Source organism: Argopecten irradians, chromosome 3 (genome assembly GCF_041381155.1).
Source record: "Argopecten irradians isolate NY chromosome 3, Ai_NY, whole genome shotgun sequence".
Classification (NCBI taxonomy): domain Eukaryota; kingdom Metazoa; phylum Mollusca; class Bivalvia; order Pectinida; family Pectinidae; genus Argopecten; species Argopecten irradians.
Window position 1 is genome coordinate 26,034,954 of NC_091136.1, and position 26,730 is coordinate 26,061,683.

At 35.5% G+C, this 26,730-nt stretch overlaps 1 protein-coding gene across 1 annotated transcript in view; it reads right to left on the reverse strand.

Moving 5' to 3' along the window:
- The window catches only part of LOC138318002 (synaptotagmin-11-like), a 74,669-nt gene that overhangs the window by 16,332 nt on the left and 31,607 nt on the right, over positions 1–26,730 (reverse strand). The gene's annotated exons all lie outside the window — the stretch shown is intronic.

The following is a 26,730-nucleotide window of genomic DNA, read 5'->3' on the forward strand; positions in this document are numbered from 1 at the left end:
TATTCAGATTCTGTAAAGAAACAACTATAAACGCACGTTATAACAAGCCTGCAGATGAACAGGTTTTAAATGGTAGAGTCTACTGAAAATGCATTATCCCATTAAGTATCTCATTCTATTGATTAATTACAAAAGCAGCTACAGTTTGATCTTTTTATTTATCTTTCATTGTGTTTTATATTTGTGATGATATTTGTGTACCCATCCTCGATCTACAGATAGGTAGGGTACATTTCTGTCTAAACTGCGATAATAATTTGTCCCCGTTTCCATGTGGACCATTTCACGTCACAATGTCCTGGTTATCTGATTCCACAGAAAATCGATCGGAGACTTGAGTCAATGTGTGAGAGTCATGTCCCTTTGGTCAGTGTGCTCTCGTGTAATTGCTTCGATTTGCTGTTTCATGCATTGCCTCGCGCAACATATTAAATATAAATACAGTGTCAGAGTGATAAAGGTAAGGGAAAGCATGCGACTCAAAATATTGTATTAAGGGGTAGCTTTTGAATAAACCAAGTTTGTGCCGATATTTACAGTATTTAATCATTTGCGGATTCGATTTCAAAGTTGTTGAGGGCAGAAAAAGAATGCCCATTTAATAACGATAAGCTAATCCATAGGAGGGAACAAACATTTTCACGGGATCAGTTGACGTTTCTTTGTCAACATAAGTGATGTCATAATTGTTACGTTCTGGGTGTAAATTATTGCACTTTAAACTTCACTTCGGCTTGGTTAGTTTTATTTTTGGCATGTCACTCAGGTTTTCGGTGGAACATACAGCAAATAAGATAAATAGATACAAATGTAGTTTCTTTCTTATCATAAAGTAAAGTGAACGAAAATGAATTTTGGGCACATGGCTATGGGTTCAAATATATATAGTGTAAATTGCTGATCTACAGCAATCGAATTAACAATTACCGTGAAATGTAAATACTGTAATAAGAACACCACATTTCAGGGCCCTAAAGTTATATGTGCTATAACTGGCAAAACTTTTGACATGTAACTTTTTCATCAATAGACTATTAAAAACAATCAGATTTGATATTAAACTGTGAAAATCATTCAAATAGACAAAAAAGATGTATTATACCTTATGTATGTTTAGATGGAAACATACTTGCAGAAATCACTTTACAATTACAAATAACGGTGCTAAAAATGAAACGAAATTGCAGACCACAACCTGGTTTCTTAGTTTGACCGTATGAACTAATTGCATTGCACTATATATAGACGTAAATATAATGAAAGCACTTTACAATGTTAATGGAAGTAAATGTCAACTGAACTTATTGACTTATCAATCTCGAATAAATAGTTCATTCAATATGATTTCGACGATGGGGATGTTTTTAACAAAACTTTGTAGATCTTCGCCAAATCTAATTAAGTCATTAATCCCGTGAATTTTATTTTCATGATAACAATTAAACAAAAAACAATAATTTATTACATAAACAAAATATACTCGTGTTTGCATTACACTGACAGCAAACCAATGGTGGAAGAACCTTAACAGATTATTTATTCGGTGACTCTTCTGGATCATGCTTCCGTAAGAAAGAACTATAATTGGAATAAGAGATCCACTAAGAAGACACAACACGAGAATACCACAGCCTCTCAAAACATAGACACTCATGATCACATACCGCAACATATTGCACACATGGAAGGCTGTTTTTAAATGATCATGGCTGTTAATAGGACGGTAAACCTATTAATAATCAAACCTCACTAATTGGGTATCAAATTATGTAATGTGAGCGACTCCATATTCAAGGGATCACTTCCAATACTTTCTATAATGTCACGAGATACGATACCGTGGGTGTTTAAGTATTTGCGTCCAGTAAAAGTATAAAGCTATTTTTTCTAGAGGAAATATCGATTAATTGTTGTAATACCTTGCTTACAAGTGAGTAAGCACGGCTACATTGAGATTAAAAAGCATAATTAACATGCCTTAGCCTTAATTTCAGGAAGTATTTATAGCTACAGCAAGCGAATAGAAAACCTCTCATGAATACAAAAAGGTTCCTCGCAAACTCCAAACATTATTTATAGACACAGAAAACAGACTCTTAAAGGCCATCCTTGAACACGTTCAAAACGTTGAAAACGCACTTACAACGTAACCTGAGTAACTACGAATGACTCTGTAGACAGTCTCTTACATAATATCAATACTGCCATTCATCCCTGAAGTACATTTAAGTGTCACTTAAGAGAACAAATTTGATTGCTTTACATTTTGCGAACGTCCTTTCCAAAGCAATGGTCATGCTAGGACAGCCTTCAATGTACTCGGTTATGTGGTTTATATGTTCGCTATATTCGCGTTTTCACTTTTATCCGTGAACTTTAAAGGCCCCGCTACCTTTCCGAAACGGATTTTAATTTTTTAAAATGGGCATGTAAAACGACATTGATAGTTTTGTAGAGTCGCAAAAATTAATAACTTACCCTTATTACCACACTAATCATCACATCTTAAACAATTTTATTAAAATGAATTATATATTAATTTTCAAAACGCGGGTCGTCTTATGTTTCCCGCCGTCGTCCTAATTACCGTGCGTAAGTTGGCTATCACTGCATCTTCACTATTAACATAGTTTATGTAGGGGATCTTGCATATATTTGGTGTGGTAACCCCATCTTAGGCAATCATAGACATTTTCTTATGTTATTGTTATTTTTAAGAAACTTAGATGTTTGTTTCAGAAAGGTAGTGATCCTTTAAACATAACACATACCATTAAACACACACCAAAGAGTATACAAAAGAGTATACAAACATTGTAGGTATACAGTAACTCTGATTGCAGCTCCGACTGTTTATAGGCGACTAAATTCGGAATATTTTCCCTCTTTCTAACAATAACTTTTAGCCGTTAAGTTGCGAGTTTTAGCCTCTACAAAGGAAGACCCTGTGTGTAGCCCTTTTCCAAATCAGTCTATAAAAAAACGATACATCTAGTCCTATTTAAAAAAATAAAATTTTATATTGCCTAAGCTGTTTATAGCCGTTAATTATGCATACGTAATAATTATGCATTACGATCTCAGAACAAGAAGAATCATCCAACCAACTAATTGATCGCCTATAGTACGAATTATGGAACCAGTTCGGATGCGCTGCAGTAACCTTAGACCCGTTATCAACCGTGAGCAGTTTGCGCAGGAGGCAGGTGAATATAGAGGATGTAAGGTAATAAGTCTCTTGCCGATTAACCGGAGGTAAACTACAGCGTTTGTCTTCGTCTGTTTGTCTGTGTGTTCGGATGTTGGTTTCCAGGCGTTTACTTGAGAATGAATTGTTAGAGTTTACTGATACGGAGGTAGATTATGAGCGTGGGATTAAGTTCTGGGTCTAAAGGTCAACTACAGAAATGACTGTTACTAAAATCAGATTTTTGTCAAAATTTTGGTGTCCTCGTAAAAACTTGCAAAATATAAATGGATTTTGTTGAAGTTTAATACAATATTGTAACTTAAAAGACAACAAGGTCTAGGATGGCTTTTGGCGGCAGAAGGTCAACTACAAGGGTCTCGATTGATTGATTTTAATAAAATATCTTACATATAATAAATATATAGATATTTAATAAGTGTATCAAAGTTGTAAGGATAAGGTTATTCTTGATTTTTACAAAATTGCATATATTTTGAAACATTCTAAAGAAATCTAGATTGGATGCGAGTTTAATAAATATCCAGCTCAACATTGACGCATTTTCAAGTCATAAACTGTACTCAAGCAACGTCATTTCTTTATTTTCCTTACAGCTTGAATTTGAAAATAAAGATTACCGATGACGTTGTAGCAATAAAAGATTATATTTATCGGAATTGTGGCGAATATTGCGAGGGCGGTAAAACTGTCGTTTGGAAATTTTTTGCAGCCATAAGAAGAACATTGACATATAGTGTACCTAAAAAGAAAGGGCACTCCTCTAGTCCTTTTATCACTTCTAATGAAAGGTGGAAATCTTGGTGATATAAACAACTATTTCTGGTCTGGCCTAAATACATAGTACTATTGTACATGCATAGACAAACTCGCTTCAAACTACACTAATAAATTATAAATTGTTTGCGGTTTTGTCCTTCAATCCTTCCTGTGGTTTGTACATTTGCCGATATTGGCAGTGTTTCTAAAACACACCACTAACTCCCCACGCAGCAGTTGAATCCTAAAACGCCAGACAGAATATATGCAGTCAATTTAAAATTGAATTTACAATTTGGTATTTAAATGAGACATATCTTTTTTCGATACCCCTGGGAAACACAATTGTCAATGGCCGATTGTTGTTTAAAATAGCACGGACAGATTCAGCTGTTATACGATGCTCTGTTTCGTATTGTATAAGAATTTCGCCTGAGCAAGAAGACTTCATTTCTTGGCACTGATTTGATGAATCTGACACTTAGTAAGCTACTCAATCACCCACTGTGTGAGCCAGTATTCACTCACTCACTCAGACACTCAGACATAAGCTCACTCATTTAACCTCACAACCACACAACCTTCCACTCATTCACTACATTTCTACAAATCATATCCAAAAGTGTTTAAAAAAAACCAATTCTATAATATATTGAACAAACAGACAATGTGCAAAACTTAAAATACAATTAATAGATAAGTAATTGTTATACTTGAAAAAAAAAAGTTTAAATTGAAGATAATAAATCCAGCAATCCACTTGTGTTTAGCAAGATTGCGTTTAAAAGTTGCTATCCCTGGTATAAGATTGCAATATAATATATTCTGAAGACTGTCTGCCTGAAGAAGCACAGGCGCGAAACTTTTGTACAATTAAATCATGTCAATGGGTATAAATGTTGTTTTGCCTCGGAGAATATATACACTCTAATAAGCCTATGATAACACAAGACACGATAATAGCAGGATTTAAATAAAAGGTTAAATGAGACAAGTGACGCTGGATTGTAGATCTCTCTCAGCCAGCTTTTTTCAGTCGAAGAGTGAATTATTACCTGTTGTATCCCTCTATTCATTAATTCAGTATTATCGTCACAATCCCATCACAATAAGTTCACGAGTGACGCTATAGCTGTCAGTAATGACGCAATAATGCTTAGGCTATACGCTTCAAGACCGTATAATTCCTTTTCACAACATAAATAATTTCAAGACCACAGAATTTGCTTGCGTAGAACATTGATTCATGGAAATAAAGGAATGTTGTTTTAAGGGTGAAACTGAGTTAATGAGACAATCACAGAAGCAGACGGATTGCTGTCATGTTTGAGGTCATTTTATAATTAATACCACAAATATATTGATACGTGTCTCAGTATGGGGACAAAAGATAAAGTCTGCTCCTGTGTGGAAGGCGAAGGCACTGTCCCCTGGCCGAGACACACTATATTGGTAGTTTCTGCCACTGTTTGGCGCTCAGCATAAAAGGAGAGGGGACGACACTTTGCCCGTTGTCAGTTCATTAAATAATCAAGATTAACTGTGTATCTCAGCCACAGGACATGACTTAAAGGTTACTTCACATGGGCGAGCGCTCATCAGAATGCAAGAAGTGAGGCGGTGTCAATACAGACGTTAGGAAGAACAAAATTATTTAGGAAGGACATATACTATAAGATCCTAAATTTAGTCGCCTTTAACGATTTATACGATCACCCTCCCTACAGGGCTTATACGCTCAACCATGTCATATTATACTGATAACAAACAATCATCGTTTTATACAATACTGAGCTACGTTGCTATGTTTATATCGAATCGTTAATAATAAGCACGCAATCAGAAGATTGATGATAACTGGGAAGGATAAATCAACGCGGCAAAGCTAAGAAATTTGATAAACAACTATTTCTCAAAAAGGGTTGTACTTTAGGGATAAAGTGGTAGTTTCTGCTCCTGCTTAGCGCTCAGCATACAGGGAGTGGGACGACAGGTTCGCCCGTTGTCAGTATAATGTGACCGGGTGGGATATTTTGTTTGGTGTCTTCGGCGGCATGCTTCGGTGATATAGCACTATAAAAAGGGCAACAGTTCCACTATACAAGAAGACACAACATGAATATACCGCAGTCTCCCAAAACACACACCTCGCACAACATACACGCAACACACTGCATGTATGGGAGGCCGTCCTTACATGACCATAGCTGTTAAAAGGACGTTAATTAATCAAACAAACTTTGGGGATTTATGTGACTAATACCAATTTGATTATTTCTGTAATAGATTAAACCCTAGTTCGCCACAATATAGGTTGAGGAACACGAACGGTTAATGTAAAGCAGAATGCAACTGACATTTATTCATTTTAAGTATAAATATTTGTGCGTTCATATATCCCCCAACAGAATGATTCTTGAAACGATCAATTTTTAAATACATCCATTTATTCGTAATTTTTAAAAAGTTGTTGAAATTACATTTAAACTGATTCATTTATATTTGTACAACACTCGGTTTGGTCTACAGCAGCCCTGATACAAAATAATCTCTATGTGGCTATCCAGGGTAATTACTCGTAGACGAAGGCAATAACATAATATTGTAGGATCGTTTTGCATCATTAACGTGGCTGACGTCAGAGGGCTTCAGATAGTGAGAGCCCGCCAGCACAGTGCCTACTGTTCGTGGAGAGAACATTCAATTAGAAGCTTACGAGGACCCTTTAAACCCAACTCAACCTTTCGTATTAATAAGCTGCACCGCATCTGTTGATCCAATTTTTTCATTACTCTTCGAACACAAGGCCAGGTCCCTACACAAGTCCAGATCCGTGTCCCCTGCACGTCATTCACACTCTGTCCTTCTAATGAATGTCACGTATTTATAAAGGTAATACCAAAAACATTCTTTATTGCTTATACAGTAGTTTACGTTCCTGTATGGCGTTCAGTGTGAAGGGTGTGGGACGATTGGTTCGGCCGTTTTCAGTATAATGTGATCGGGCGGTGTGTACTTATTCGGTGTGGTCGGCTTCAGTGTAATAGTACAATGAAAAAGCAAGAGTTCCACTACTACACTAAGACACAACACGAATATAAAACAGTCTCCCATCAGTTGGACATCTTAAAACATTGTAGTCAATTTTGTTTCATGGAGCCAACAATAAAGGAACAAATACGTCAAATATTTCATGAAAATATTGGCCCGCTGAACGGTATTTCGATCGTTCACTTAATTTGATAATCATGGAACTTTAAGACAAAGAACTTTTCGAATATTTTACCTTCGCTAGGACGGTTTGACCTTATACAAAGAGATATTCAATATCTTTTAAAGGGAAATGCTCAACAAATACCCGCGTTCAGTCGTAATGCTAATAAGATATTTTAGTATAACCAATCATTTGCCTATCCTCTTCACGTAATAAATAGGATTCAATACCGCCTAAATAGGCGGGACAACTATCTTAAGGATATAATGGGTCGCGTTACTGTCTTATGATTGACTTATCACGGTAACAGTCAGATATAGTATTTACCAGCTTGGCTCGTCCGTCAACTGCTTTACCGACAATTTCTCGGGGAACTATTGCAGACATTTCTATATTTCTTTGCAGCAGCAAATTGCCCGTCGATTCACTTTTATTTTGTTCGTTATCTAGTAATTCAATATTTTTGTCCTTTAACAGATTTATCCCCGATGTGAATGTCATTCATCACTTTAAACTGAAGGAATAAAGATCAAAAGATAGAATTTTCTCTTCATAGCTGTGCTAGGCAAAGGACTTTCCGGGAAGCCCTCGGAATGAAACAAACACTATCATCGTTAGCTAATTTTCTAGGACGACCTTCCGCTTGCTGATGAATTATCCGACCTCTCTGTCGGCCTTGCTTACTTTCGGCTACATAATAAAGCAATACCGCTCGCGTAATGATATCCGATTATTTCTACTGATAGACTTCGATGGTAGTTCCAGAATCTGGAAACGATTACGGACAAATGATTTATTTAACACAGTTGAAACATGTATATAACCGAATGTGCATGCTTCGGTGTATCGAATAACTGGGTACGGCTTCATAATATCCTCTGATGGATACCTCATGTACTCACGAACTTTCGACTTATACTTCTTTTAACACAAAAATATAACTGATATTTACAATTGATTATGACCGTCGTATGACAAATATTGGTACAACATGTAGGATTTGCATAACTTTCAAGGAATCAATACAAGAAATGGACAGAATTTATTCGATATGAAGAAATTTGATGAAACATTGTTTTATACATTATCAAGAAGCAAAATATTACATAAAACTTTTGTTCTATATTCCTTATGAAATGATAAAACAAAAAATATTGGCGAATTCCACGCTGTTTGCTGACAGTCTTAACTGATACCACTGACAATCCTGTTCGAATTGCTCTACGATTTAGTAAGTCGGATGTGTACGCTAACCGAGCAGGGCTTCCATAAGGTTCCCAAATGCAACGAATAGCTACCTGTGAGTTGCTAATTGTCTCTTTTGTAAACAAGTGTTTTTCATATATGTTTCCTTGTTTGTTTATTTGATTAAATTAATGTCTTATTAACAGTCTAGCTACAGACATCGCGTTCAGTCGATGACATCTAGAAATTATAAACATTCTCGGGTATCTTATATCGAGGGACGATCCTTGATTCCAAGAATTATAATGCAAAATAGCCATACTCCGTTATGAGTACGTCACAACAAAACACAAAGAGAAGTACATCCATACATCGATTTCTTGTAGTCAGGATTATTTACATGACATGTATTAAAACGTCAATGATATAGCACTATCTTGTTTCTATTCATTTACATATCCCGTTGATATCTATTAAAAAAACTTTTCTCGAAATATACGATTCGGTCAGTTTTGTTATCGGCTCTAAGTGAACTGATAACTAAGCGTGGGTAAGTTTTGTTTGTTTTCAAACAAACCAATTCTGGCAACTTGATGTTTGTTCGTTTGTCACATGCATAACAAACTTAACTTGTTTACAATTTGGATAGATATTCCGCTTCTGTCTCTCTGCGTGTATTTTTGATGTCAAATATCAGTGAAACAGCTTACATTTTATACTTATATTTAGCTGAGCGAATCACTTTTAATGACAGTTTAAATGTATATTTAGTTTTTCTTTTTTCATTTACAATTTATAACATTTAAAGTAACTATTAAGTAATACCGAGCACCGAGTCACGCCACAGTGAACAGTCACTAATCTTTCGTATGAACAAATTTAGATACAACCCTAAAGATACTGTCCATGAATATGCCCCATATTTGCTTTGACGTTATATGCCTTAAATGAGATAAGATATTACGCCACTTTGAATATACAGGTTTCACAGTCCAGGTTCGCTGTTTGACATCACACGTCTTTCGATTGTCACGCATAACAAATACTGCTTGCTTACAGCGAAAAATCATTTTCTACAAAATGGTGCTGTGCTTTTGTTCTTATATTTGTCTTCTCTAAACTAAATTATCAGAAATTGTATATGCTATTCTCTTGCCAGTGTCTTCGTTTCACATCTTCCTATTATCTTACTTTAAAATAGGCTGCCAAAACTCGCACATTTGTAAGTTGAAATATGTTTTGTTTACCACCATCTGTTATTCTCTGCAGACGTCTGATCGATGGATAGACTTCCTAAAACATATGCCAGAACAAAATAACACAGTACTATGCATTTCTTTAAGAGACAATTTAGGTCACATTGAAATCCTAGATTACATAGAAAATTAACCTGTTCTAATGAAAGTTGACAGAATGCTTTTTTCATGTTGCTGACGTGGAAGTCTCCCCCTATCATGATTTACGCAAGGATCTGGACCTACTGCAAAGAAAGACAGACTCGTTCTGTTAGGTTTGAAGTTCAGCAGGTGCAGAGGACTGATACCACCGTATCGTCTTCTTGCTAACAGCAGCGTTTACGTACGGGTCATGTATCCGGATTCACTGACCAGTCCGCACACTGAGGAAAAAGCTATTGTGTTATGTTTGTGATATTCGAAGGATGAAGTTTGCATCCTAGGATACTGACTTGGCAGGTGAAGATGTATATGTATCGTGCCAATGGGAATGTTCCCTTCACACGTTGTATAAAAGATAGAAGATTTTCTATCTACGATCAATTAGAATGGTCAACAGTATTCCTTTTAAAAGTAATATAGACAAAAATTGCCATTGCTAGCGGCATAAACTACCCAATTGATACTTGGACGTTTTAAACTCTTCACTCAATGCATCTTATACTTAGATCAAAATGGTAAATATTAAAATCTGCATGAAATACTTGAAGCAAATCGTTTTATACGAAGCAAGGAAAAGGCCATATAAACATCTCTGCAATATATAATATAAAATATGTACATGAGCATGCAAATGGACAAAACTCTGTTTTGTGTTGAGGCAATGCAATGCATCCACATTTTAAAGGTCATTAACATTAAAACTGGTTTATGGTTGCTATGACATCATATCCATATCAAATATTAACAGCTGGGAATGCAGGAAGACTCAATGATCAAGCCGTGTACCACAGATTAGATATTCGGTGTGGGTGTGTTCGATTTGGTTTATTACATTTACATCCTATATATACAGCCAGGGGCATTTTAGGACGGCCTCCCGTGTAGGTGGTGTCTTGTGTATATGAAGTGCGAGATGCGTCTCTTAGGAGACTATAGTATATTCTTGTTGTGTCTTCCTTTATAGTGGAACTCTAGCTTGCCCGTTTTATAGTACTATACCACTGAAGCATGCCGCCAAAGACACCAACCAACATACCCCAATTATACTGACAACGGACGAACCAGTCCCCCTACTCCCTTCATGCTGAGCGCTTAGCAGGAGCAGACACTACTACTTTTATAGCGTGTCTCGGCCAGGGGACAGAACCCATAGACTTCCTCACAGGAGCGAGCACCCAAATGAAGGCCAAAAATTAGGAAGAATAAAGGTAGTAAGGAAGAAAAGAAAAGATAATATCCTTACTTGAGCCCCTTTTACGATCGTGCAATGGGGCAGCAGGCACAATTCTAATGCCCTACTTGTAGGGTAACGGTGTGGTAACGAACGAATTCAGGGCACTTGGTTTAGCAGGATGTCACGATTATTGTGAAGGATAGTTAATCGTTCATGTTATATAAACAGTTGCATATGTATGAAGTAAATGCTAGTTTGATTTGGTTTATTATATTAATGCCCGAACGATAGAAAGAAGAGAACATATCAGATCATAGGTTTAGTCTACTCCCACCAATTACTGCTCTGTCACCGGTTTAAGCAGTGCGCTTCTCTGTCAACCCTTAGGGTATGACAATTCCGGTAAAACAATTACGTGACGTCGTCACGTTCTCCGGTGTAACCGCGGTGTGCATTGCCGATGAAGTCATCAGTATTGACGTGCGATACACTGAACATGTTCATTTCGTGGTGAAAATGCATGGAAGAAAAAAATACTTCCCTACCTATGAGGGTGCGGCAACGAAATCACAACTTCCGGGTAATTCATGAATGTCCGATCCTCGGCAAGCCTCGGGTTGTTCATAAATTACCTCTCGGGTTGTGATTTTGTTGGCACACCTTCTAGGTAATGAATTATTTTATTTGTCTTTTACGATGCTATCATGCAACAGGGGTAGTAGGTACAAGTATCACTCTCTACCAGCATGTTTTATCTTATTCTCATTGTATTTCTACTCCTCTACATTAAACATTGATTATCCGCAAAGGCCATTTGAGGACGGCCTCCCATATGATTAATGTGTTGCGATGTCTGACTGTATGTTTTTGGAGGCTGATGTATATTAGTGCTGTGTCTTTAAAACATACTCATAACGTAATTATTCCTTTAATTTTGATTGTTATGGTACTTTAATAAAATAATTGATTGTTAAGGTTTTATTCATTTTATTCAGTATGATGTCTTTTTGGCATAATTGATTAGTCTTGAACAAATACAGCAATACAGTTCAAATGTCACGGCTTTGCAGACAAATAACATATTGCGCGCTGGAGCAACAGGTAATTGCACAACATACCAGAGTTACTATATCTAACAAAGAAATGAAACATAACGTTAATTGTATAGAAAGATACCGTTGACAGAAAATATTTACATACTACTTTATGATTACGTGATTCTGATGTACTATTTATACCTCCCACTGATAATGGAAATTAAAGCGTATTGACGAAGAGGAAAAAAGGGTTAAATGGCGAAGCACGAAGGGGCATAGAGTGAATGATGACCGCTATTATAATGTTTGATTTAAAATGAGTAGTTTTTCTTTAGACACATCTAATAATACACTATTGACCCCGATTATGTGTTGGGTTAATGGAAGAGTAACTAAGATTCTGATTATAAAGCAAACATGCTTTGTATTTAATATGCGTAATATACCGACAACCCTAAGGATCATGTAGAGGATATACGTGCACACAATAGATGTAAACAAACATGTAGACGAACACGTTGTGTTAGTGTTATTTTGGACTGACGAAGGCCTTTTAGTGGCTGAAAATATATTCCATAGATTTTTATTATTTTTTTAATTTTACTTTGAATTTCTTTTGAACTTTTATTTCGGATTATTAATATAGTAGCTTTATATCATTTTTATCTCATTCTAAGGATAAAAAGGTTAACCTTATTCCAGAATGTGATAAACAAACAAGTTCAGGGCACTTAGGTTTACAGTATTTCGAACAAGTCAATATAAAGATATTTTAATCAATGTGCCATCCTCAATCAGTACACGACTATAATTAGCTTATACGTAGTCACGTGGTCATTTCGTTCGATTGCTTTAGTTTAGTATGATTAACGTCCTATTAACGGTTTTGGTGATTTAATGTGTAGCGTAAACGAACATGTGTATACTTCGGGAAGCTGTGTTATAGTCTTGTCTCTCCTTGTAAAACTGGAATTCTTGCATTTTTCAGTGTAATATCGGCACAAAATATTTATTGCAATAAAAAGCATATTTTCAATATGGATATTTTTGAGTGGTAAAACATATTCCTCGGTTAAAAAGTAAGAAAGAAAATTGATAAAGCTAATGCCGATAAGGAGTTGACTTATACTTAGAATTAGAGCTTATCAAATAACAAAATTAGCTAAATACATTTACGTCGTAATAACATTCATGTGATTTAAGGACGGCCACTCGAGTATGTGGTATCTTAGGTATGTGAAATGTGATGTTTGGGCGGTATATATTCGTGTTGTGTCTTTTTATAGTGCTTTATCACTTAAGCATGTTTCCAAAGACACTTAGCAATACACCCCACCCGGATTTCGTTAAAAACAGATTTCGTTAAAAACAGAATATAACATGATATCCGTAAAAATATCATGAAAAACTATTACTTCAGAAAAACAAATTTGTGTAAACTATATTTAATACAACTTTTTAATTTAACAAATGTAAAAGATAGAGTAATTAGCTAAATGCTTCAAAGTTTCTAACGCAAAAAGATCTTTATCAATTATTCAGTTATACTCTTCCGAATACAGTACTCTCTACCTTTAGGTATGCATTGTATGGTAAACCATTTGAATGTCGTGTATTAATGTCTTTATGTATCCAACTGATGAGTCAGTAGACTCAAAGTAAATTAAACTTGAATTTGATTAAAAGAGTCCGAAATAAAATTTTGTCAATAATTCTGAATATCAATTTATCATGTTCAATATTACAGGGCACCGAAGTGTAATTATATTGAATACATCCATAAGCAATGCTACGTGAACAGAAACATGCTAGACTAGATACATCAATAATTACATAATTAAGACCGCAAAACAAAAATCCCATGTGTAAACCTTATAAACGAGGTTATCTCGGACATATTTAGTTAATAAAAATAACTGTCTAGGGGATCAGTTTTAGGTGTATAACTGTTATATATATACCCTGCGCTGACGTCATCGGTGTGAAGTGCGAAAATATTATAAATTGAACTATAACACTATTATATCTGATTAAAGTGAATGAACTACTGACAAAATCAAAGGGATTGTGTGGGATTTGTTAGATTAAATACACCAACGCCCGACCTAGATATAGGGTTATTTGAGGATAGCCTTGTATTCGCTGCACATTGTGTATACAGTGTAAGTGTGACTGTGTTTTTGCCTTATGGTCATATAATTCAATTTTGCTTGTTACGAGCATTTTCATTGGCTTAAAAATCTACTTTATCAGCCCATAAAGGGAAAAATGGCGTTGACATTTGTGACGTTGCTTCTGATTGGCTGAGATGACAGCGTAATGTTTTCAAAGACAAAAGAGTCCCAAAATGAATTTTAAGTATTGAAGAGATTATCTTTAGTAAATTGAATTATAAGGATTAATTTGAATAGATTTTTAATGTTATGGAGATATAACACAAAAATCTGAGGATACTCTCATCAAAAACCGCTTCGCGGTTTATTTAGAGTGAACTCAGATTTTTGTGTTATATCTCCATAACATAAAAAAATCTATTCAAGTTAATTCTTAATTGTGATAGCGGAAACGCACCCTACTAATAACAGTTTTGAGTGTGTTTTTGTCTTACGTCTCTTTGAAAACCAAAGGTGAAGATGGATGAAAGAAATCTGCAAATAAATTCAGATAGTACTGAGACTCGAATCTTTTAAACATTTGTTATTTATTTCATATTAAATTGATGCACGCTTTTAGAATTTAAAATTTGATAGACAATATATGTATTTCAATATATCTTCCATAGAATAACAGATTTCTGCCGGTCTGCTTTTTCACGAGACTCATGCAAGCAGTTCATATAATACACACGTGACTTTATAATGAAAATGCTGTACAACATCTTGAAACATAAATTGTTTTATATACGCCGTTTCTGACAAAATGTCAAATATATGGATACCTGATCATGTTAACACACATAATAACATTGTATTGTCTTTTTAAAAAAATCTGTTCAAAACTTCATATTTATTCAAAACAGAAAGCATCGCAGCTTCTGTTCGTTGTCGTTGCGGTATTTAATTTCATTCCGGTATTGATCACCACTATGTATATATGGTATTTCAGGTATTTTGTTAATCAGGAAAATTTGCTGTGTGATATCTTTTGAAATCTATTTGCTTGTTTCAATCACAATAAGTCTCCTTTAATTTGTTTTAATTTTTTAGACGGCAAACACACCTCTAACAAATGTTATGTCTATTTGAAAAGTTGTAAAACTATAGTTATACTGACTGACATGCTATCTAAAGGTACTGATGTCTAAATGATTTCTCAAACCTCATACCTACATGCTAGATAAATAAAACAAATGGGTTAATTGCAGTTGACAAGCAGCAAGACAATGGTGTGTATTGAGGTAATACATAATTGCCATTTGTTTACTATCATTGCCGACGAGGGGATGGTGAAGTAGAGTTGATTACCACACAGTCGAGCAGTAGGAAGGCTGAATCAGCTGAGGAGGTGCCAATGATATTACTAATCTATATTGACAATAAGACTTAATGAATCAGGACATCAGATTGGATAAAGAGTCGCATCGGAAGCTTAAGGATAACAATATATTTCGAACCGGATTCATTCCGGAGAAAAGAACAAATCAAGACGTGGGTGGAAGGACGTATAAAATGCAAAACTTTTGATGAATGATTTTGTTGTTGTTTTCTTTTGCTAAAACATGTGTAATTATGTCATACTATCACCAACATATTGCCGCATAAGGTAAAGGTTCATTGTGTATAAATATCAGAATCTGTTTTACATTTGTAAGGACTCGCATGTTTCTTCATCTTTGATAAGTATCGGACTAGTTGGCCGTTGCCAGTGTAATGCAACCTGGTGGGGTGTGTCATTCGGTGTCTTCGTCGATATAGCACCACAAAAAGGCAAAATTTGCAGTATTACAAGGAGACACAAGAATACAGAACAGCTTGCCAATTATCCACATGTCCGTATACCCTACACATTGAATCACAATGTCTGTTAATAGGACGTTATAATATATCAAACCAATCTACCGAAATGACCTCGTGAACACGTATAAGCTAATTATAGTCGTATACTGAGGATGGCATGTTGATTAAACATATCTTCATATTGACTTGTTCGATCCATATTTCACACACCTGTACTTGTTTATTTATCACATCTACCATTTCTTGAATAAGTTTTTTTTTCAGGTGCGGCTTATAGTAGTCCTATTTTGAGTTCACATTGAAAAAAGATTCCTCACCAGGCCTAAACTTTACATCCTCTTTATAATTCTTAGGTGTGTCTGTATATTACACGTATCAATTAAAATATATGTTAACTTCGTAATCAGAACCTAAAAATACCACAAGTTACCTTTTCTTTAACCCAATCCATAATCGGGATCAATAATTTATTCTTAGATATATCCAAAAGAAAACTGCAAATCTTCAACCAAACTTTATGAATGCATTATTCACTTGACGTTCATATATCGTCATATTACAATTTTTTTATTCCCCTCGAAACGCTTTTGCTAGGGTATTAAATAAGGCTCCGTCCGTCCGAGAACCGTTCACCGCAGCTCCTTGAAACTTTCTGTATGGATCGGACATGTGGCCTAGTTGTGCCTTTGTTTCCTTGCTATAACTCCAAAGCCGTTCAACACAGCTCCTTGAAATTTCTGTTTCTATCTGACTAGTGCTCTAAATGTGCTTTTTGCTACTGTGGAATTGCATGTTGCTCTAACGTTCAATATGTCATTTGTCTGCAAGGCGACCTGCAGGTAGGGCGTTAGAATTGTACCTGTTGCCCCTATTTCATGATCGTAAAAGGCGACTAAATTTAGGATCTTATCGTTTCTCTTCTTCCTAACTGACTTTATTTTTCCTAATGCTTCTCTTGGCACCGCCTCACTTTTGGCCTTGAGTTGAGTGTTCGCTCCTGTGAGGAAGGCTCTGGGTTCTGTCCCCTGGCCGAGACACACCAAAGTCTATAAAAGTGGTAGTTTCTGCTCCTGCTTAGCACTCAGCATACAGGGAGTTGGACGACTGGTTCGCTCGTTGTCAGTATAATGTGACTGGGTGGGGTGTGTTGCTTGGTGTCTTCGGAGGCATGCTTCAGTGATATAGCACTATAAAAAGGACAACAGTTCCACTATACAAGAAGACACAACATCAATATACCGCAGTCTCCCAAAACACGCACCTCGCACAACATACACGCAATACACCGCATACATGGGAGGCCGTCCTTACATGACCATATCTGTTAATAGGACGTTAATTAATCAAAAGCAAAAACAAAACAAAAACGCGACGACATTTGAACTGAAGTGCTGTACAAACCAGTAATGCCAAGAGTGCTTCATATATTGAATAAATTGAATAAAGGCCTTAACGATCAATGATTATATTCAAGCACCATATCAATCAAAATCAAATATACCGCAGCCTCCCAAAACATACAGACAATCAGACACCGAAATACATTTGCAATCACAGGAGGTCGTCCTTATATGATCTTGACTGTTGATAATAACCAAACAAAACTAACAGTAATAGCGTTTCTAGTTATACCACTCTTACCTTTATCATACCTCTCACCCAACAGACTAGTTGAGTTAGCTGAATTGATCGACAACCGGGAAAGATAGACTGATACAGCCCATGAAGCAATTAGAGATATATCTGATCATGATTCACCGGGCACACACAAGTTTGTGCGAGACATGTAGAGTCAAAACACAGTTCGGAAAACTGTATATGACGTGAAAAAAAGCGGAAGGAATTTTTTAAAGTAAATATGTGCACCCAAACTATTAACTAATTATATATGTTGTTATTTTTATGTTATTAAACTTAAAAAAAATACTCGAATGGTTTTGTGGTTTTGAGTTTTTGGTTAATTCAATTTCATTTGTCACTTAAAAACAAAGAAGTAAGAATGTAAGTACATATGTATATGATAAATAGAATATCATATGCCTTTTTTCATATTATACCCTTTATCAGTCTTCGTGTGATATAGGGGTCTCGGGTTGAAAAGGGTTATACAGTGAAATATAACATATCATATTCTCTATAGAATGGTAGAATGTTTGTTTCAATAGGACTTCTATTTAATCAAAGATAGCCAGGGTCATGTAAGGACGGCCTCCCATGTATGCGATGTGTAGTGTGGGTGTAGTGAGAGGTGCGTGTTTTGGGAAACTGCAGTATGTTCGTGTTGTGTCTTCTTATATATTGGAACTGTTGCCCTTTTCATAGTACTATATCACTGAAGCATGCTGCCGAAGATACCAAGCAACACATACCACCCGGTAACATTACACTGACAATGGGCGAATCAGTCGTTCTACGCCATGTATGCTTAGCGCTAGCAGGAGCAGAAACTACCACTGTTATAGAACTGTAGAGGAGTAAAATATAAAGGTAAAAAAACGTTTGATAGAATCACAACAATTGACAAGCATCGGGTAAACGTAGACAAAAACATACACATGCTGCTTTGATGTAAGGCGCTATTTTTGGACGAACAATCGATAATGTACAAATCATGTTTCTTCATAACTTCCGGAACAAATTAGGATAATGTTGTCGCTCGGTACACCGTAGCACCGGATCGCTCAGCTGGGAAAACCTGACATGACATAATATCTTAGATATTCCTGTTACCTGACCGTAACGTACTGATACCGAAGAATCATGGACGTAAACGGAAACGACGGTTAAAAATACCTTCTAGAGCTGTCACAAACATACAGACAATAATCAGACACCGCACGTCTGTTAGAGCGTTAATTAATGGTAGATTTCCTGATTAATCAAAACTTCCTCAAACTTCGCAAAGTGGAAAAAGACAGTCGAACTGGTTTACTCCTGTACTTTTATTTTTAATCTACAAAATAAACTAAAAATGATATCAATGATTAAATCCGATTGATACACCGAAATACAATTGAGTAGGTATCTTAAAGTAGCATTTACTAATTAGTTCGTGATATCATTATCCTTATGTTGTGCTAAATAGAAATGAAATGCTGAATTGGAAACAAACGATGACATCTGAATTACATAAGTTAACAGGAGAAATATTGTTAATATATGTGTTCTCTATCAGTGTTTTGTTTTGTGTTATTTGTGTCTTTATAAATAAAGGGACGGTCTGAAAAAGACAATGTGGCTTTGTATAATAATACTAAACCTTAATATAATGTAGGTATGGTATTTTACAATTATCTTTGCAATAACATTCGTAGCGTTCTGATTAAGAACAAGATACAATTCCCATTGAGTTTGCATGCGGTCAACATTCCACTAACGTTAATTTATTGTACTTCATTTACGATGTATTTCTCCTATTGATTAAATTAATGGACACCAGCAAAAACAATACCTCTGTATCCATGTTTAAAACTACTTTTGGAATTGAGTTTTTACTCTGTTTTAAAGAATTGTCCGTGTAAACTTAGTCCTTTTCGTCTAAAAGTTCCAGTAATGTACATATATACATTTATATTTACACTTGCTAGGCTTGTTCACTATACGCAAATACTAGCCGATTTTGTTTACCATAACTGCTTGGTAACATTGAACTTTGAACTTGCGTATGAAAATGTTCTATGCAACTCAAAGGGGCTACTTTAAAAAAAGAAAAACATGGCTTTGTTTACATTTTGACGCAACATTACGTGTATGTTGTTGTTTTTCATAGAATTTTGGAAACATTTAAACAATACATATATGTTTTATACTTGTATATGATACCAACATTTTTAAAATTAACAATTGTATAAAGAAACAGGAAAAATATCCCGACCGGTGCGACGTGCAGTGCTGTCAAATGTAAACATTAACTCTGTGTCTGTGTTCGTCCTACGAGTCTTTGGGGTGGACGGGCGTGATACCATCTGACATAGGTCAGTTATAAACATATCCTCTTGTCTTTGTTCTTTGAGAATTTAATCATCTGTATTATAAAACATGCACCTCTAGTAATCCACGTGTTGACAGTTACGCGTCACCACAAATACATTGTACCCATCGAACACAAGTGAAATTGTTCCGTCTATAGATGGCGATGGATCTAAGCGTAGATTATATAATCACATGGCTCCCAAGGATGTAATATTGTCAAGTCAGACGACAATCTCAAACACGTTGAGCTACTGTAACACCGGTGTTTTGACAACTTCAGCAAACTCAAGTGTGTAAGCGTGCGTCAGCTTCGCCTCGCTCCATAAAAAGGGTCACCGAGTTAATAAATGTGGCCGAGTACAAATTCTTTATGTTCTTTCGCTATATATTAACTTTTAGAAAAATTGAATATATATTTTAAGTTCTGATCTGATGGAATAAAATTTTCTCTGAAATTTACTTTGTTTGTCATGTTTATTTTACAATAAAATATTTAACTTTTTTGTCGTCGCGGATGAATAGTTCTACCTTAGGTGAAGAGTCATCCTTCGCTGTTCAATTGAGTAAGCTCCTCCTACTTTTGACCGGCTTTTATTGAATAATTACGTCAAATTCAAATAACGATTTTATTGCATAAAATATAACTAAAAAAAGTCGAATGAGTGTAAATATAGGGATTGGATTTCGCTTTTATGTTAACTATGCTTGTATGGAGCAATTCCTCTAAGAATATATTCAATAACGCGCCCCATAGAATACATTCTAGAGGAATTGCTCCATACAAGCATGGTTAACATAAAAGCGCAATCGAAGTTTTTGCAATAAAAAATAACATTAACTGATTGAGTGTCAGGGGAGTTGGACTAGCTTTAAAATTAACTTGTTTTTCCGTGCTTCGTGTCATGTTTACTAAAACTAAAATGATGGTAAACAGTCGGGGTTTACAGAGACCAAAGCCATACGACCAATACCTGACAACTTCCCAACGTTGACCACTGTAGATATCTTTATTAAGTGTGAAACCCCTGTTTGAACCATGGATAAGAAATTAATAATCAAATGCATCCGACATGGATAATTTGATTTTAGTTTCATTTTTTTAATCATCATAACTAAGATAGTTTAGAGATAACAATTTTGGAATCGTATTGAAGTGCAGATTGACCGGGAATGCTAGCTTTACTTGAAGCAAAAAAAAATGGCAAAATCATTGAAAAAATCTACAGGATTGACCTATACAATCAGTTATTTTATTTTGTCATTGTGATAGCAATACTCAATTGGAGGTAGGTTTAATAATAAAGAAAAATATGTGTGCATATTTCTGCAAATTTGGTCCAAAAATCATTTTATTTTGCTAATGTTTAGGTATTTTGCATGAACAATGAATAAGCGCAGAAATTGTAACAAATGTTGTGCAGATTAAGTAAATATATACATTTGTACTGGTATATTTCTGAGACATGTGCCTCATTTTCATAAATTATAAAAATTTACTCTGGCGAAGCACCTGAACATACGACCTTGGGATGTTGATCGATCAGAATGTTCATTGATTGACCTCACCAACCGTCATACTAATTATAAGCTATATAAATAGACAATGATATATTTAATATATTAGTCTACACAGGATTTAAACGACCTTCTAGCCATAAAGTTTGACCTTGGAAAGTTGTTATTGTTGTTTTGAACCAGTCTCATAATATTTCATCTGATATATTTATGGCCTGGTCAAGGGTAGTTCAGATACGTCCTTGATTGTGCCGTACAAACCTTACCGGTAAAATGGAATATAAATAATTTATATATACATATGTAACCTACGAGATTATGTAATTAATATCAATAAGAATAGAATTTCGGAGATATAACGATATTACAAAATGGATTTCCAAGGGCATCAATCAGCATCTAGTGTGTCTAACGCTCATATTCGAACTTTATTGACATAGTTAATCAACCAGGATTGATATCATCAGCAAGGCTTCAAAATGTAAATAAAAACATATATTTACATATGTCCCTATATAGTCAACGGGAGGGGAGTTGCGTTCAAATTACTGTAAACGCAATGACGTATGAATACAAAAGCAGGGCAGGTTCGGACTACTTCTAGTTCACGCTTCGATAAGATTTTGCGTCATAGGTTGACGGGTTTTAAAATAACAATAAAGAGTTTTTATTACATCCAATTAGATATGTATTTGACATCAAAACAAAACATGTGTTCAAGCATTGTAACGGTAATAAACTACAAAATGAATCGCTGGTCAGGGCTACAACCGGGGGCTTTCCTCGGGAATGTTCGGGGAATCCCATAGTTACGTCAGTTGTACATGTGTGTACGGTCACTTATCTCACCTAAATATACAGAACATCTTATTGTCGGTGAACAATTCTGGGAGCGTCTAAGCGAACAATAGGTTAACAGATCATATACAGGTTTCCAGAAAAAAACCCATTACAGGTAGCCTATCCGAAACAGTATCATCAGCTTAAATGGGGGCGTCTTGGCATTCAAAATAGGCCTACACACACGCAAACACTTGTCTATCCTCCGTACAATAAAATAAAAGTCATGACTATGAAAAATTTAGTCTAAATCGCGTTCTTAGACCGATACATACATGACAAACATTCAGCAGCTCAACGGTCATACCATCAAAAGGCTATATCACAATCACTTTCTTCGGTTGAAAATCAAATATGGCGCATTCAGCAGCTCAACGGTCATACCATCAAAAGGCTATATCACAGTCACTTTCTTCGGTTGAAAATCAAATATGGCGGCTCGCTCCACTTCGGACCGCATCCCTACCCTGACAACGATACATACCGGTAGTCGTTCCGCCTTGGTTATCTCAATTTTTATTCGAAATGGACATTATTGATATATTATCAAATTGAAAAAAAAATATGTTGAAAATAATTGAAAAGTGTCATTGTTGTATTTCAAACCAAACTGCAGCTATAACATTCAACAATCGGAACTATATCTTCGGTCATCCTGACTACCGTAGTTACCCAACTTAGTAACCATCACCGTTTTAAATTTTACGTAAAAGTAGATTCATATATGTAAATATATAGATTGAACAGTGTTTTGATTGCGTTAAAGGTGGTATGAACGCAATGGGATACAGACATATTCTACATGTAGCACTAACGCGCTACATTGAATATGTCTGTATCCCATTGCGTTCATACCACCTTTAACGCAATCAAAACACTGTTCAATCTCTATATAACTTCTCATAAATATTCCAAAGGGTAGCAAGATGGTGACTTGATCAGTAGACTGCGATTCATTTCCCTGACGAAGGTTATGAAACCAATAATTTGGAGCAGAGACGGTTAATAATAGGAATATTGTAAATAAAAACGACGGCAATAGAAGAAAATAACCCAACCCCCCCCCCCCCCGAAAAAAGAAAGAGAACAGGAAACCAAGTATTCTTTATTAATCTGAAATAAGTATGTTGGTATCAAATTTTGAAGTACCACTTCTACTTTATCTAGCAGTCTACATTGTTAATGTGTATTTGAATTCCACTTCTACTTTATCTGGCAGTCTACATTGTTAATGTGTATTTGAATTCCACTTCTACTTTATCTAGCAGTCTACATTGTTTATGTGTATTTGAAGTACCAATTCTACTTTATCTAGCAGTCTACATTGTTTATGTGTATTTGAAGTACCAAATATACTTTATCTAGCAGCCTACATTGTTAATGTGTATTTGAATTCCACTTCTACTTTATCTGGCAGTCTACATTGTTTATGTGTATTTGAAGCACCATTTCTACTTTATCTAGCAGTCTACATTTTTTATGTGTATTTGAAGTACCAATTTTACTTTATGTAGCAGTCTACATTGAAATGGATGACGAATTCCTCTTGAGAAATAAGAGAAATGTACGACAAACGTGTCCTGCTTGCTAACATTGTTATCTGGCTGGTAAAGCCGTTTGTCTGAATCTCCATCTTACTTCAAATCCGTTGTATACTCTGTACACTATACATGTAAACGGGGGAGGGGCTCATTAGACCAAATCAATTTTTTTTTCATATTAACTCAAGTTTTGGGGTCTATTCCTGTCTGTAACCCCACGCGACGATCTGTGCCCTGAATAATTCAAACGTCAATCTACATTACCGATGATTCATATAACGTCACGCCACGCGAACTGTTATCGTTACTCCTCTGTCACCAATGTCTGGTGGTAATGAAAGTCTCTCTCGCATTATATAGTCAGAAAGTATTGCCTCAAGTTGTCTCGTAATTACTAAAGATAGTAAAATGTTTAACCTAAACCTCTTCTCTGATAACATCATTTTTAGTGTCATTAGCCGTATGTAGGTTTAATATTAGGTTTATATAAGTGTCTGGAACATTTGTTCCTTTTTCCAATTGATTTCTTGTTCGCTGTAACATATATGTATTGATCGTAGTAAAGAAATAATGATGTTATATTGAAATGCTTCACACGACGTTTTTCATATTCTTAATTCCATAATATTCTGCTAAATTCCTTGAACAGGACCAGAAACCATATGCATATAATGTACATCTTTTATTATGATATCTCCTATTGATATAAATATATTTAATTAATTCTCACTATATATATTATTACTTTTTAATTCTATTTTCTATTTAGCTTTTCAAACTGTAATATATATTCGAAATATTTCACTTTGAATGGGTTGAAACATTGATCATTTATCCTCTTTTTAGTGAAACGCATAGTATTCAGAAGGTATGTCGAATGTAAAATATGAATATTGGTACCTTAAGAGTTTAATGCGGGTAAAATATATCAAAAATTATGTATACGCTTGATGCATGGGACAGTTCAACACAATCATGCACAAATGAAATTCTTATAGACATAAAGGGAATATATTTCATATAAACAAAAAAGGGAAATTGACTGGATGAGAAACAAAGGTTCGATCTGTAGTTACTATGAATAGTAGCAACGTCCACAGCACATATTTAGAATACGAATACCTCAGAGGTCCGAAACACAAAAAGGAATCCCAATCGATATAAATATACACATAAGGGTTATGTACTGATCGAAACGAGATCTGGAAAGGTGAATATTAACATGAAAATGCAAACTCTTTCATGAAGAATGCATAGTTAACAATGAACATTAACTTCACTCGTCAAGGGGCTACTGCGACAACCCCAACTACACGACCCTACCAACCCATTCAATTTGGTGGAGTCATTACGACAAGCGGATGTTCCGAAGCAGACTGAACTTCTTGAAAGCCTGCTCATTAGTGTCATGCCGTAGTCAGCAACTGACTGTCACAAAGAATCCGACCGGTACCGGTTTAACCCCGTCGGCGGCAGCTCCTGGTGAATGGAGTAGCTTAGGCGAAGCATGTATTGATGGGCAGAAGCCAAACACATTAGCGATAAGGTGAAAGGAGTCTTTTATGGAGTGTCCGCAAATACATTTTTGTTGGTAAAATTGTAAAGTGACAAATATAGCATGTTGCGTGTCCATCATTTTCGCTTAAGATTACTGAATTCCGCTACAAATGCCAGGATAAAAAGGCTATTCTATCAACATACCCTACTGCGTCATGTTCCCATCTTGTATGGCCAGTTTGTGAACTAATAAACACATCCCCTCGGGAAGTACAGTTGGCCTTTAATGGTTTCGTCAAAACAACATCGAGTTCATAGAAGGCAAAGAAAGACGTTGCACTATAAAGGCACTATATATCTACTATTTGTACAAAAACTTGACATTGATTGGCTTGATTTGGCTTATTAGGGTTAACGTCCTAAGGTATTCGCTGTCTCCGCCGTTTGCGGTGTGTCAGGCACTGCTTTAACATTCAGTATATAAAGAGAGGGACGCCAGGCTTGCCACGTGTACAAATAATGTGACTGGGTGGGATGTGCTTGTTTGATGACTTCGGTGTCATGTTTCGGTGAGATAGCACTAAAATGGACAAGAGTTCAACTATTACAAGAAGGCATAACCCATAATATGTCGCCTCTTCCCAAGAGGTACAATTACAAATTACAACACAATGCAGACACGACAGGCCATCCTCAAATGGCTCTGGTTGTTAATAGCACGTTTTAACCTAATAAATAAAACCAAGTATAGTGCATTGTTAGTGTGTATGTCTGTACATTTTGAGAGGCTGCGGTATATTCATGTTGTGTCTCTTGTAGCAATGTGGGACTTTTGTCATTGAGGTTGGTCGCTAGCTTGTTATTATCATTTACTTTTATACGTATTTTCGTTTTCTTTAGCTTCCTCATTAGAAAGGGTCTGTTGTGCTTAATCCTTTCTTAACAATCTTGCTAAAATCTAAGTCTCAATTTTCCTTTACATGTCCATCATTTTTTCCAAAATTTAACAGTCCCTGTTATTTTGATCTAAGTCCTTATAGATTGCTACAATTTCCCTTCGAAACGTACTTTCACTGTATAGTATTATGTCACGTTATTGTCTGCTTTACCGCTGCGTTGCCCTGTTAGAGACGAATGTCTGGGATCTAAATCAGTTCTGGTGTATATCGACTTGACCCTATAACGGCAATGTACTAGACATTATTACATGTATATGTATGTAGAAATTCATTTTACAGCAATAAATATTTGATAGAGTTTCCTGCATAAAAAAATAGTTTCCATCAAAACATGTTTCTGCGTATAGCAAATTTGGCGCGTGGGAGGATCTCAACGGAAATTAATATCTGATCTAACTTTCTTCAAATAATTTTCCCATATTTATTTATTACTATAGTTTGTTCATATCCTGGCGCGTTGGCTTTTCCAGACCATC